The 13,431-nt window shown below is 35.4% G+C and overlaps 1 long non-coding RNA gene across 1 annotated transcript; it reads right to left on the bottom strand.

Moving 5' to 3' along the window:
• Positions 1–1,364: 1,364 nt before the first annotated feature.
• LOC133525729 (uncharacterized) lies at positions 1,365–7,810 on the bottom strand. Its single transcript, XR_009800618.1, has 2 exons — positions 6,809–7,810; positions 1,365–3,760 (listed from the first exon to the last, which is right to left on the bottom strand). It is a non-coding gene; the product is annotated as an uncharacterized LOC133525729 (long non-coding RNA).
• Positions 7,811–13,431: the final 5,621 nt, after the last annotated feature.

Below are 13,431 nucleotides of genomic sequence, written 5' to 3' on the forward strand. Positions count from 1 at the left end.
TACCAGTACCGTTGGAATATATCAGCGAAAATGTGATTTATTACACCAAATACCTATCCAACTTATTTGTACAAGAAGAATTTCTTAGTCCGCCATGAGAGAATTATTAGTCTAGATTCCGAAGCTCTGAGTTGACAGGAGTTATTTAAGCGAATTCGATTTCGTCAGGTATCTTTGAAAATAGGTAACTAATTTTCTTCAGGTATTTTGTCTCTACGAAAGTGTTAGAGCTTATTACTAAAGTGTGACTTTTAATCAAAGTAGACAAATCGTCTTTCACGGACACGAATATAAAGGCCTCTTATTTAATTTTGTCTTTGAAATTATTCATTCTCTTTGACTATTTAGGTACCTGACAATACCTAAGTATATAGTTAAATTGTATTTTTAATATTATATAGCTTTCGACTAACCACATTTATAATTAATATACCTAATGAAATCCTTGTTATATGTATTTATCAATAAGTAGTAAATCGTTAAAATTCCATCTACATATTGAGACAAAATATCATATAAAAGTTTCCAAGGCATAAGGTGTCGCGTGCAACCACTGCAAAACCATTACAAAAGAATTTACTCGCAGTTATGACAGTTTCGAGAAGTTCCACGAAGTCAGGTCACGTTGCGTTACGAGATATTTAGCGAGGCAACTAGCTAACTGCCAAGAAACTTACGAGCGACACTCAAGTTATTCCCACGTAATGAACTTACCGAAATGAAATTAATGGAATTATTTAGCATGAACGCATTATGATTAAATATGTATAGAATCCACGTAATGGCGCTTGACGCCCGTGCGTATGTGATTAGGAGGGTTTCCCTGCGGGATTGTGATTCCGGCTGCTAATGTGTTCCGGAGTTTTCGTTCAACATCTCTGACTTCATAATCCAAAATTACTAAAATTCTACATCGTTTCGGCACTTCTTCAGTGCCGAAAGGATAGAGACGTTGTCTCGTAACTATATACCTACTCGCAGTACATGAATAACTACATGTTGGCTAATTCTTAGCTCGGGATACGTAAGTCGGTTAGCTACACGAACCTCTGGAACTGTCTATGTGCATATGAATATGGAAAGCCGCGGTTGTCGCTCCGGCCTTAATATGCATGAACTGCTAACTTATTAATTCTCTACACAACTATGGTGTAGGCATGGGAATTCGCTTATGCCGCCGCCACTTTATAGTAAGTAATAGTAACATTTTGTGGTGTAACAGGCAAATGCACTTTTATTCCGTGCTTTATGTGAACACATCTGCATTGCGGGCGACTGTGTCGATGTTTTGTATTGCAGTCTTTACTGTAGAAGTCCATTGATTTAAAGCTCAGTAAATGGGGTTTATCATACAAACCACTGCATCCAGTTAATATTTCTTTTATTACATCGATACACCGTATTAACTAAGATCAAATCGTACATAATATCGGTCGACGGCATTCCGCCAAAATCTGACAGTTCTCTATATAAAACTAAAATGACCATAAACACAACAACCAAAAAGTATAAAGCCCGGTGCATACTACACGTTATTATCAGTATAAGGCCACATACAGGATATTAACTATTGTGATGCTTACAGCTTCGGCCATCCTTTTTTTTTAAAGTGAGCCCCCTCACTAAAAGTAATTATAAACATTAATAACAACAGCAATATATCGTAACACTTTTATCGATATCAAAGATAAACATTCACAACAACAGTATTTGTAAAGTTCTACACAGTACACTTCTTATGCACAGTATGGGCTCACATGAATCAATCATAGCCAATAATAACCTTTAGCCTTATTGAGAAATAAATCTTAACGCTTAACATGCTTGAATCTGAGATCATGTAAACAGTCATTGAATACAACCAACACCTGGTAGCATTAACAGCCTTCTTTAGATAGTCTTTCAATATATGAACTAACTTACAATCATGGTCTGCTCTAGGCAGTCTGCCAAAGTATAAACCAACCTCAACGATCACAGTCTGCCCTCAAGGCCTGATCTAAACAATTTGGCAAAGTATAATACATGATCATAAACAATCACAGTCTGCACTCAAGGCCTGATCTAAACAATTTGGCAAAGTATAATACATGATCATAAACAATCACAGTCTGCACTCAAGGCCTGATCTAAACAATTTGGCAAAGTATAATACATGATCATAAACAATCACAGTCTGCACTCAAGGCCTGATCTAAACAATTTGGCAAAGTATAATACATGATCATAAACAATCACAGTCTGCACTCAAGGCCTGATCTAAACAATTTAGCAAAGTATAATACATGATCGTAAACAATCACAGTCTGCACTCAAGGCCTGCTCTAAACAGTTGGGCAAAGTATAATACATGATCATAAACAATCACAGTCTGCCTCAAGGCCTGCTCTAAACAGTTTGAAAAAGTATATAACATGATCAGAAGCAATCACAGTCTGCCCTTAAGGCCTGCTCTAAACAGTTTGGCAAAATATAATACATAACCACAAACAATCACAGTCTGCCCTCAAGGCCTGCTCTAAACAGTTTGGCAAAGTATAAATCAACATCAAAAATCACAGTCTGCCCTCAAGGCCTGCTCTAGGAATTTTAACAAAATATAACACATCATAAACAATCACAGTCTGCCTTCAAGGCCTGTTCTAGACATCATTCCAAAGTATAAACTGTTATAGCCTGCTCTAGACTTGACTGGTCTAGACAGTCTGCCATCACGGCCTGCTCTAAAAGACAAGCTGCTATCAAAGCCTGTTCTAGACAGTCTGCCAAAACTCACACCTAATCATTTTAATGATTTAATTTGTTAGGGCCTGCTCTAGACTAGATTAGTCTAGACAGTCTGCCACAACGGCCTGCTCTAGAAGACAGGCTGCTATCATAGCCTGTTCTAGACAGTCTGCCAAACCTCACACCTAATCATTGTAATGATTTAATTTGTTATGGCCTGCTCTAGACTAGATTCGTCTAGACAGTCTGCCATCACGGCCTGCTCTAGAAGACAGGCTGCTATCATAGCCTGTTCTAGACAGTCTGCCAAACCTCACACCTAATCATTGTACTGATTTAATTTGTTATGGCCTGCTTCAGACTAGATTAGTCTAGACAGTCTGCCATCACGGCCTGCTCTAGAAGACAGGCTGCTATCATAGCCTGTTCTAGACAGTCTGCCTTCAAGGCCTACTCTGGGCAGTTTGTCAAAGTATAAACGAATATAATGAATCAGGCAACAAGGCCAACTTCTTCAATTTCAACATTTATTCAGCAAATAGGCCACAAGGGCACTTTTACACGTCAACATGGAATTTGCATACAATTTAAAAAAAACACATCAACAATTATAAAATACAACTAACCGCAAATATCAATTCAAACAAATTACAAGTATCTCATATTACAAGTACCTTAACAGCATATATACCTACTTATGGCCTCTAGACAGTCTGCCATCAGGGCCTGCTCTAGATAGTCAGCCAAAGTATAAACTAACATAATAAACAGTCATGGCCTGCTCTAGACAGTCTGCCATTACGGCCTGTACTAGACAGTCTGCCAAACTGACCAACCCAACACTCAGAGACTCTCGCTGGTCAGATGCAGATTGCTATATCCTGGACACGGCGTGTATAGTACGCCGGTTTCTCACTCAGCGGCCCTGGCCATCGGCAGCTTGGACCCTGCCCCACTGCTGACAGCACCATGTAATAGCTTAACCTTCTTTGCTTTAGTCAGCTCTTGCTGCGAGACCCTCGCTTATCATCAACTTCATTCGTCCAGCCAGGTTACCAGCGTTGAAACATAAAACAAATAAAAATGTTATAATTATTGGCAGTAGCAAAGATCGTTTTAGTCACAGTCATCATTAACAATGAACATTTTATAAGCCATAATTATCGACACAGTCGATCATTATCAACATCATCAGTCGTTACTATAATATACCTAATCATCATCTATATTCTATATCGTCATCAAAGTCGATCATCATAATTCAGTCATTATCATCTTCAACATCATCAATCGTTACTATAATATACCTAATCATCATCTATATTCTATATCGTCATCAAAATCGATCATCATCGTTCAGTCAAGCATTATCGCCGACATTGTCATCGAAATCACCCAGCTCCGTTATCATCATTGATTTGGTCAGTTATTGACCGTTATAGACATCGAGGCAAAGACCGTCGCTGACACCGTCACTGTAGACGACATGTTCAGTCATATACATCATCATCGTTATCGGAACTCTGTTGCCTAAGATTTTCCTTAGGTACCTGATTTACTCATAGGTGCTGAAATCGTAATCAGATGTCACAACATTAATTAAATAAAATGACATAAATATTCAATCAATTCATCAACACCGAAAATAATTACATTAAAAACGTGTTTTTTTTTTGTTCGTTGTTACATCCGGTTATTGCCTATACTAGTGATGACAACACACTTCATGGCGAAAATGCAATCACTAATTTTGTGTTTATTAAACACGGTTGTTTTGCCTAAATATTTTTAATATCACCCACTTATTTCTTGTCATCACTGTACCTTCTGTCACAAAATCATGTGTGTCTTTATCAAGCTAAATTTTTATGATACAAAAATTTATGAATTACTTTATAAGGCTTCATTAAATTAAAATGTTATCTACTTTTAACTTCATTCATATAACTCACTCTGGTGTGTATATCCTTTGTTTAGGTCAATCACACAGTTCTTCACAAAACCATACTAAAATGTCTTAGTAAATAATTGGTGTTACCTGTTATATTCATCAATTTTACATTTTAAGTCAATTTTCAATGACAATCCTGTAAGTCTTGTCTTTTCAAAGGAACACTGATTTTGTTAGCATATTAATTTTATATAAATTGATTTTCTTAAACTTTACAATGTTTTTATATAACTAAGTAAACTGCTTTTACCTTTGTAAGACACTTTCTGGTCGTGTCCATTACTTACACCTTTACCTACTTTTTAGTAACCTGAAATTTAATGATTGAATACCACTAACTGTTAAGTTTATTAACCTGAACCTGTCATACAATAATTATTTCAGATTCACCCTTAAAGCAAATGAAACTATAAGTCACTAATAAATTGTATTTCATAGCAACAATTCATGATTTCATTCGTGATTTGTTATTGGATTGTACAGCTGCATTATTTAAATTTTCATACCTAGTAAATTTAAGAAAAATAATACAACATTCATTGACTTATAAATTTCTTCATAAAGATGGGACTTACGGGCACCCAGTATGGTGCCAGCACAGCGGTGTCAGTGAATGCGAGCCAAGCGTGCACTCCAAAGTAACTATGCGACTGATGCAAACTCATCAACCATCAATGTGCATTGTAGCAATCGAACTAGGCACACCAAATGAGAATGTTCGGTTATATGAATGGGCATATCTTTACTTTTGAAATCTTTGACAACACTAATATTTTCAACAATATGACCATGTGTGTTGACAGCACAGAAAAGTAATCTGTTCACTCAATCCTGTTTAACTAATGCTTTTATAGGCAGAATTTGCACTATGCTATTTGCACTTACTAAAATGCATAAAAAACACACAAACATAGATAAATACTGCTTCTCAACTATGTAAAGGTATTAAGTATTATATATAGTATTAATAGAGCTACAAGAATTCTAAATAAAAAGACTTGCATGATGTGAAATGTCAAAAACCAAAACGGGCCCGAGACATCAACATCATATGAATTCCCTGAATGATAATAATGATGCTTTGAAATTGTAATTTATATTTTGGCACCGTAGAGGAACATGACAGCAGTAAATTGGTGCAAGTCTGTTTTACAATATAAAATGGTACTTAATATCATTAATGATATTAATTTAACTTCCTTGGTTTGTATGTGAGGTGTGAGGGTTAATACCTTCGCTGCAGCATTAAGTGTAACTCGTAATTAACCATACTTTGTATGAGGTCTTTCAACCACCTACCGCAGTGAAGATGTCAAGTCTGGAATAATATCCCTATAGTCCAATATGCAAAATTTCCATACATCAAATGATATCTAAAATTTCCAAAAATTCAGCACATTTATTTTCATCTTTAAATTGTATAAGTACCTATGTAAATATTTCTCATATACAAAATTAGATTATTGTAATGCTACATTTAAAACAATATTATGAAAAAGACATGAAACTATCAGTATCATTTCATATTTAAAAATCATATAGTGTGTGTGATTCCATTCATTCAGTTTTGTTTCTATTTGCCTCTCTTTAAATTTCCAGATAAATAATTTTCAATATACTTAGCAATACTAGGCAAGTCAATGCTTATACCTATATCATTCAATATCTTCAATTAACTTTTTTCTTTTGAATTTTCCCATATGAGTACCTAAAACCTAAATAACTTTTATAAATAAATAATTTGTTTGTTATCAAATCATAAACGAATTCATTTGTGTATTTTATCCAAAATGATTTAAATGATTTTTATTAAGATTCTATTGAGACCAAAGTAGATAGAAGTATATTTTAATGAGTGTGCTGCTTGCTAAAGGCCTCCTTTAGCTCTTTTTCTTTAAAACTATCATGGGCCACTGTCCTACAATTCTAGCCCGCTGACAGATTAAGTTCTTCCTCTCATCTTAGTTATACCATCATTCCATCATAGCAAAAACCTCTAGGATACCAATCCAATACCTTTTTTTTGTTATCTCTTAACATATATAAGTATTATATACTCATGCATAATTAAAAAAACCTTTCATTGCCATTAGTCCATCCAAAAATAGTAATAGTCAACATTCAACTTACAGAATGTCATTATACAACTCAGTGTTAATAACTAGATTCACTGAGCACTTGCACTGCACAATGCCATCCTTACCGCGTTGCCTTCCTTCATAACCATGTCACAGGCTCTTAAGTATGGCTCTTGTCTCACCAGAAAGTTGATGGTTGATTGCTTGCGCTTGCATTTTCGAGATCTACTCTCATTGTATTCCGTCTCATCTCACAAAACCGAAAACAAACAATGACAAGAACACGGGTTAATAAATAGGTCAATACCATAGCAAATGTATGTAACTATGTACAGCACATTGAAAATTTAAAACAAAACTTTTGATTTATGCAAACGAAACGAACTGTCAATCGTTCTCTTTAGCGAGCAAAACAAACAAGCTAATGAAATCTTGTATCATTTATATACTATCAACTCAACTGTTTCGACTATGAAACAAACATTTAAAAGACCAAGCAACTTACATTTTTATGCACCTCTATACAAGTGAAAATAAATTAAGTGCATCCAATATCTATGTGGGCATTTGAATTCATAATCCCGCTTTCTGAGATGTAGAAGTCCATTGATTTAAAGCTCAGTAAATGGGGTTTATCATACAAACCACTGCATCCAGTTAATATTTCTTTTATTACATCGATACACCGTATTAACTAAGATCAAATCGTACATAATATCGGTCGACGGCATTCCGCCAAAATCTGACAGTTCTCTATATAAAACTAAAATGACCATAAACACAACAACCAAAAAGTATAAAGCCCGGTGCATACTACACGTTATTATCAGTATAAGGCCACATACAGGATATTAACTATTGTGATGCTTACATTACTTACTAGCATTTGTCATTTGAATAAAATAAAACCTACTTTGTTCGATTTATTTTCTGCTGATTCTTTGTGGCAACATTATGGCGACTGAAAAATGGCGTACAAAATGGATGTGCTTGAATAAACAGCGCGTAACACAACGCTACGTAAGAATGTGCTGCGCGTGCTATCGTTTAAAAAATCATCTCCACTACATAGATAACTACCTAACATATTTTTCTTTGTTCTGCTTCTGAAGAGCTGAAATAAGAACATAATATTATAGATAGTTATTTATGTAGTGGGGCTGACAGTGACATTTTATTGTGTTAAAATGAGATATATGAGCGAGGGCACTTAAATGACATTTAAAATACTTAGAAGCCTAGAATATTACTTCACTATGAAAGCTTTTATAAAATTACAAGATTCGTCTTGCGTCGCAGTGTTCTGAATATTTGAGTTTCTTCCATTTATTTGGCCGACAATTTCAAAAAGATCTGTCAGATCTGAGTCCTGTAACAAAGTTTAAATGAAATCTGGGGCCCATGTCTGCGTAATTACAAACAACGTCGTAAGGTCGCCGTCAGCGCCGCCGAGCGTGTAATGGACTTTTCAAGTATTCCTAACGTGAAAACTTTCGCTTCAGCTGACTTAAACGCCTCCGACAATGTGCTTAATGATGTTTTTAACTACTTCACTTCATTCCTTCACTATTGCAGGTTAAATTAATTATTCAGCTGTCACTCTGTGGGTGCACTTTAAGCGGACTCTGTGGATACTTAAACAGAATAGTTACTTAGGTCATTGGATGGTAGCAGTGTTTATCGGCGTAGCAGTGGCTAAAGGACGTTAGGTGCATTAGTGGCCGGTCGTTGTTCTAAGTTAAGTAGTCTGTTTTACGCGTACCTACTGGGGTAAAATTGTAGTCTTCTTTCCCCGCGAAAGAGCTACATTAACGGAAGTGTAGCGGAAATTAACATCATACAAACACTTCAGGTTTGAGATATTTTTTTGTGATAGTAAAAAATAGCGTTCTTTTCTTGATATCTTGTGGCGCGTCAAAATGTATACTTAAATTCGAAAACAGTATTAACTTCATAAATATATTTTTTTTAGCATTATATATTAGTGTCCTATGCATTATTTTATCTTATCGTGTTAAAATTATGTAAACTTATTGAAAATAATTATGTGGTTTTACAATACAATACCTTACCTTACTTTTACAATATGAAAAGTAAGACTTTCATTGTCACGTAACACTTCTCTTTTTAGGGTTTTGTAGTCACCTAGAAACCCTTATACCTAGCCATGTCCGTGTTTCCGAAACTTTGCTCCGTGATCATTAGTGCTAGAAAGCTGCAATTCGGCATGGATACATAAATCATGTATTTCGACAAAACGGTAAAATAAAAACTATAAAAAAATTTTTTTAGGGTACCTCCCATACAAAATATATTTTTTTGTTTTTTTTTGCTTTGACCCAATAGTCTGGGGTATCGTTGGATAGCTCGTCAAATCCATTTTTAATAAAGTTAATATTTTCGGAAATAATAGCTCCTTACTTTTGAACCATGAGTACAAAAAATATAAAAAAAATCGTGAAACAAAAGCTTAGTAAACACTTTCAATGAAAATTTAAGTATAGCGTAAAAAACTGAGTTATTGCAAAAAATCTTTCCTTTTAACTAAAAAGACGTAAAACGCGCGGCTTACTACTACTACTACTTACTAATAGCCCCCGTTTGGCCTATTTTGACAGATTGGTGACTACGAAACCCTACACTGAGCATGGCCCGACATGCTCTTGGACGATTTTCTATTTAGTAGATACAGTACAGTAGGTAGACATGTGTCTGGACTGGAGAGAGCCAAAATATAGCTACACAACCGACATCGACATCGATTCTATAATGTAAAGTAAGTACCTACACAAGTTTACACAACTCTGCAGTAACAAGGTGCCAACCAAGAAATTATCACTATTAAAATAATTATCTACAATTTCTACTACAAAGAAAAAAATACGTTCTTCCAATTTAAGTAAACAACTCTGCGGTAACAAAGTGACTACTAAGAAATGATCAATATTAAAATATCTACAATTTCCGCCACAGTCGCCACTTCACGATTGCGATCACGTTTTCAAGAATCGCGCAGCAGTCTCGTGCTTTCGTTACAATTATGGCAAGGGTGCAGGGTGGCGCCTTCGAATGAATCGCGATGATTGCACAAAGCTACGGGAGCCCCTCTCATTTCGTTATCGCTGCATTGTCCGTTCCTTTGTATAACGTTCTTAATAACAGACAAATGATGGAATGCAATTTGCGACGGCGCTTACTGCCGGTGTAATAATAGTTTCGATCTGGGAAGCGACGGTATGTAACTTAGATTTTTGGTTTTTGGCACGGATTAAAAGGATTGGGGACATTGTGTTGTACAGTCAGCATCAAAAGTAGCGGATGAAACAACGCGTCAAAAGTATCTGACATTCCGGGTAACTTTTCCAAATATAGATAAATTTCTAAAATTCGCGTTCAAAAGTATATGTTTTACAGTCTTAGTTGTTCTATATTAAATACATCACTTTTTTGTTAAGCTGTTACAGAATGGTAGTTACTTATGAAACGTTATTTGATCCGCTACTTTTGATGCTGACTGTACGATTCCGTGCTAAGTAATCATTCCAGTCGGCTTTATGAAGTTAATTTAGAGTGTATTTACTCTATCAGTGAGTATGACAATGAATGAATAAAAAATCTAATAAATAATTGGAGACATTTTTAGGGTTCCGTAGCCAAATGGCAAAAAACGGAACCCTTATAGATTCGTCATGTCCGTCTGTCTGTCCGATTATTTTACAGATCGTTCTAGACCCAAGCTAAGAAAACCTTGTACTATAATAGGTATACTAGGCGACAATAGACATCCGTATCTACATAAATACATACATAGGCACATCCTATGTACGACCCGGGTACGTCCTTAAACTACGTCCACAAGAGAGGTATGGGCATTGTGAATGCCATCTCGCTTTGTGTGGTAGGGCACAGCACAGCGGATGTCATTCCAGATCTAGAGCAGAGCCCAACTGGGGAAGTACCTCCACCTTACCTTACAGAAAACCGCAGCCAAATAACACTAGACCCTACTCATAGTGTTGGGTTACCCTATAGATAGGTTAGGTTAGGTTTGTTTTATGACAATCCTGAAAAGTTCCTGAAGGATCCTGAAAACCAAATTATGGCTAACGAAAATGTGGAAAAACAATACATTATGACTTAAAACTTTATGGGAAACAATAGAGACCCATTTAAACAAGACGTAGGTTTTAGTTTTAATTTATGTTTTTATTTAATTTAATTTACCACAACAGCTTAAGCAATTAATTTTGAAAAAAAAAAATTGAGCAGCAATGTATTTCGTATAAAAGCAAATATTTAGCAGCAATGTATTTCGTATATAAGCAAATATTTTGTTGTTGTTTAACTTGTTTAATACCTACTTGGCACGCATACGTTGTTCATATTTCTGTTCTCATTATCATAAAGCGAATGTGCAAACGGATTACAGCACAGCGCACTAATTTTTTGCAGAGCTGCCGCGGGCGAGAGCTTTGCCGCACATAATTTTTAAATCTCTTTTAATTAGGGATACTTACAATATTTACTAGAGTTGCTTACACGTGAGTACCACTTGAAGCGCGTGGAGGAAATTCTTTAGAAGTTTACTTACTACCTAAGTACCCACGGTTTTGCAGTTAGACAATTTACTTCTTAAAGGGTTGGTAATTAATTTTCTGAATTTAATTAGCACTGGTTGTTTGATGTATCTGAATAACATTTTGTGTTGGTAATTAAACGATAATTAACATTTTGTTTTCTTTCGCGTATGCTCAACCGCGGTGAAACGTGGTTTATGTCATTTATATAACGTAATTGTTTTATATACGTAAGCTCTTCAATATACGTACAGTCAGCATCAAAAGTAGCGGATCAAATAACGTTTCATAAGTATCTACCATTCTGTAACGGCTTAACAAAAAGTGATGTCTTTAATATAGAACAACTAAGACTGTAAAAGATATACTTTTGAGCGCGAATTTTCGAAATTTATCTATATTTTGAAAAGTTATCCGGAATATCAGATACTTTTGGCGCGTTGTTTCATCCGCTACTTTTGATGCTGACTGTACCAGAGAAATGTAATTATCTGGTAATTAAGCATTGATCGGAGTTGGTCGGGCGTAGCAGTTCTCGTAGTACTTTCTACAATGGCGACAAAAATGTCGTTACAATCAGCCGCAATAGAATTGGGTAGGACAAAGAGGTAAATTAAAGTATCTACCACAATAATAATTTAAAAAATATACTTAATATAGCAGCCGGGACGATAGTGGAAAACGTACCTAATAGGGAAAGAAAATGTACAATGACTTGTCCCAACATACCTTTCCTAAATATGTACGAAGGAAATCGTATTAGAAATGTTTACTTCACGTAGAGTAGGCATTTAGGGATAACCTATTTACAAACAATCTTATTTTTACAAGCTTTTATTTAACTTACCCTGTTAGTATGTAAGTATTAGGTATGTAAGTTAGTTAGTGTGGGTCAAATCTTGGAAGCTAAACCCACTTTTCGATTTCTGATTGAGCTGAAATTTGGAAGCTGATCTGATGATGGAGACAGGAGGTGGCCATGGGAACTCTGTGACAAAACAACGCAACGTGTTTGGGGTTGTTAGAATTGTCACAATGAGTATTATTTGCCTGTGCGAGCTCTGAAAGAAAAGTACAGTCGGCAATAAAAACTGGTAGCAAAAATGAAATGTTTGCCAAAAACCTATTTAAAATAATATGATTGATTTTGTTGTAAAATAGGTATTTCATCTATTATCTCTGCTTCATGGTACGTTTTATGGTAGTTCGTTAAGGTATAAATGGTATCATTGAGCATAATGTTTCTAAGTTGTATCAATTCTTATAATAGTAATTGTTTTCCTATAAGTATATCGATTTCTTCAAGTGCAGTAGGTATATCAGGTACATGTATACGTCCGATGTTGTAAATATAAACGAATGTTGCGATGAGCTTCATTTCCTGTTCATATCCGGAGCGCTTCTCGTGATTTATTTTATAATTTTTCGTGTACTTTGGTGTAGAAAGGAAACACGTACGGTAATGTGTTTTTGCAGAAAATGATCGAATGTTTACGTGTTCGAGATTTGTTCATAACCCTCGAATATTTTGTTTGCACTTGAAGTAGATGGGTAGGTTTGTATTTTACACGTCCATATTAAATTATGATTTTTCACTATTTCCAAGAACCACCGATTCTGCTTTCCATTTTTTCGGTATCGTACAATAATAATAAAATAATCTCCGATATGAAAAAATATTGTAAGAAGTTACATATTCAATTTTTATACTGGTTATTATAATAAATGTTTAACTTTCAGTAGTCGGAAAACACCCAACATCGCAGGATCGAATTAATTATGAATGAACTACACATTTTGCGTAAGTTGAGCATACGAACATGAACTCCTTATTGCGGCGGCACATTTATCGTCGAATTTCGTTGTAGCCCGGAGGCTCCGTAAGGAGCCATGGTTCTGTATAAAATTGAGGAGTTTGGTACGATCTATGGAAGGGATCATTAAGTTCGTGTTAAGATATCGTGGGAGAGTTGGGTTGTCGCCTGTTCCTTGCTCTCGGTAATTGAGTGATGTTGGCGTTTCGGGAAACGGATATGTGTAGCTAGTCTTGTAATTACACAAGACGAACAATTTCTTGACGAAGTTTTACTACAATTCA

This window comes from Cydia pomonella, chromosome 15 (assembly GCF_033807575.1).
Source record: "Cydia pomonella isolate Wapato2018A chromosome 15, ilCydPomo1, whole genome shotgun sequence".
Lineage (NCBI taxonomy): Eukaryota > Metazoa > Arthropoda > Insecta > Lepidoptera > Tortricidae > Cydia > Cydia pomonella.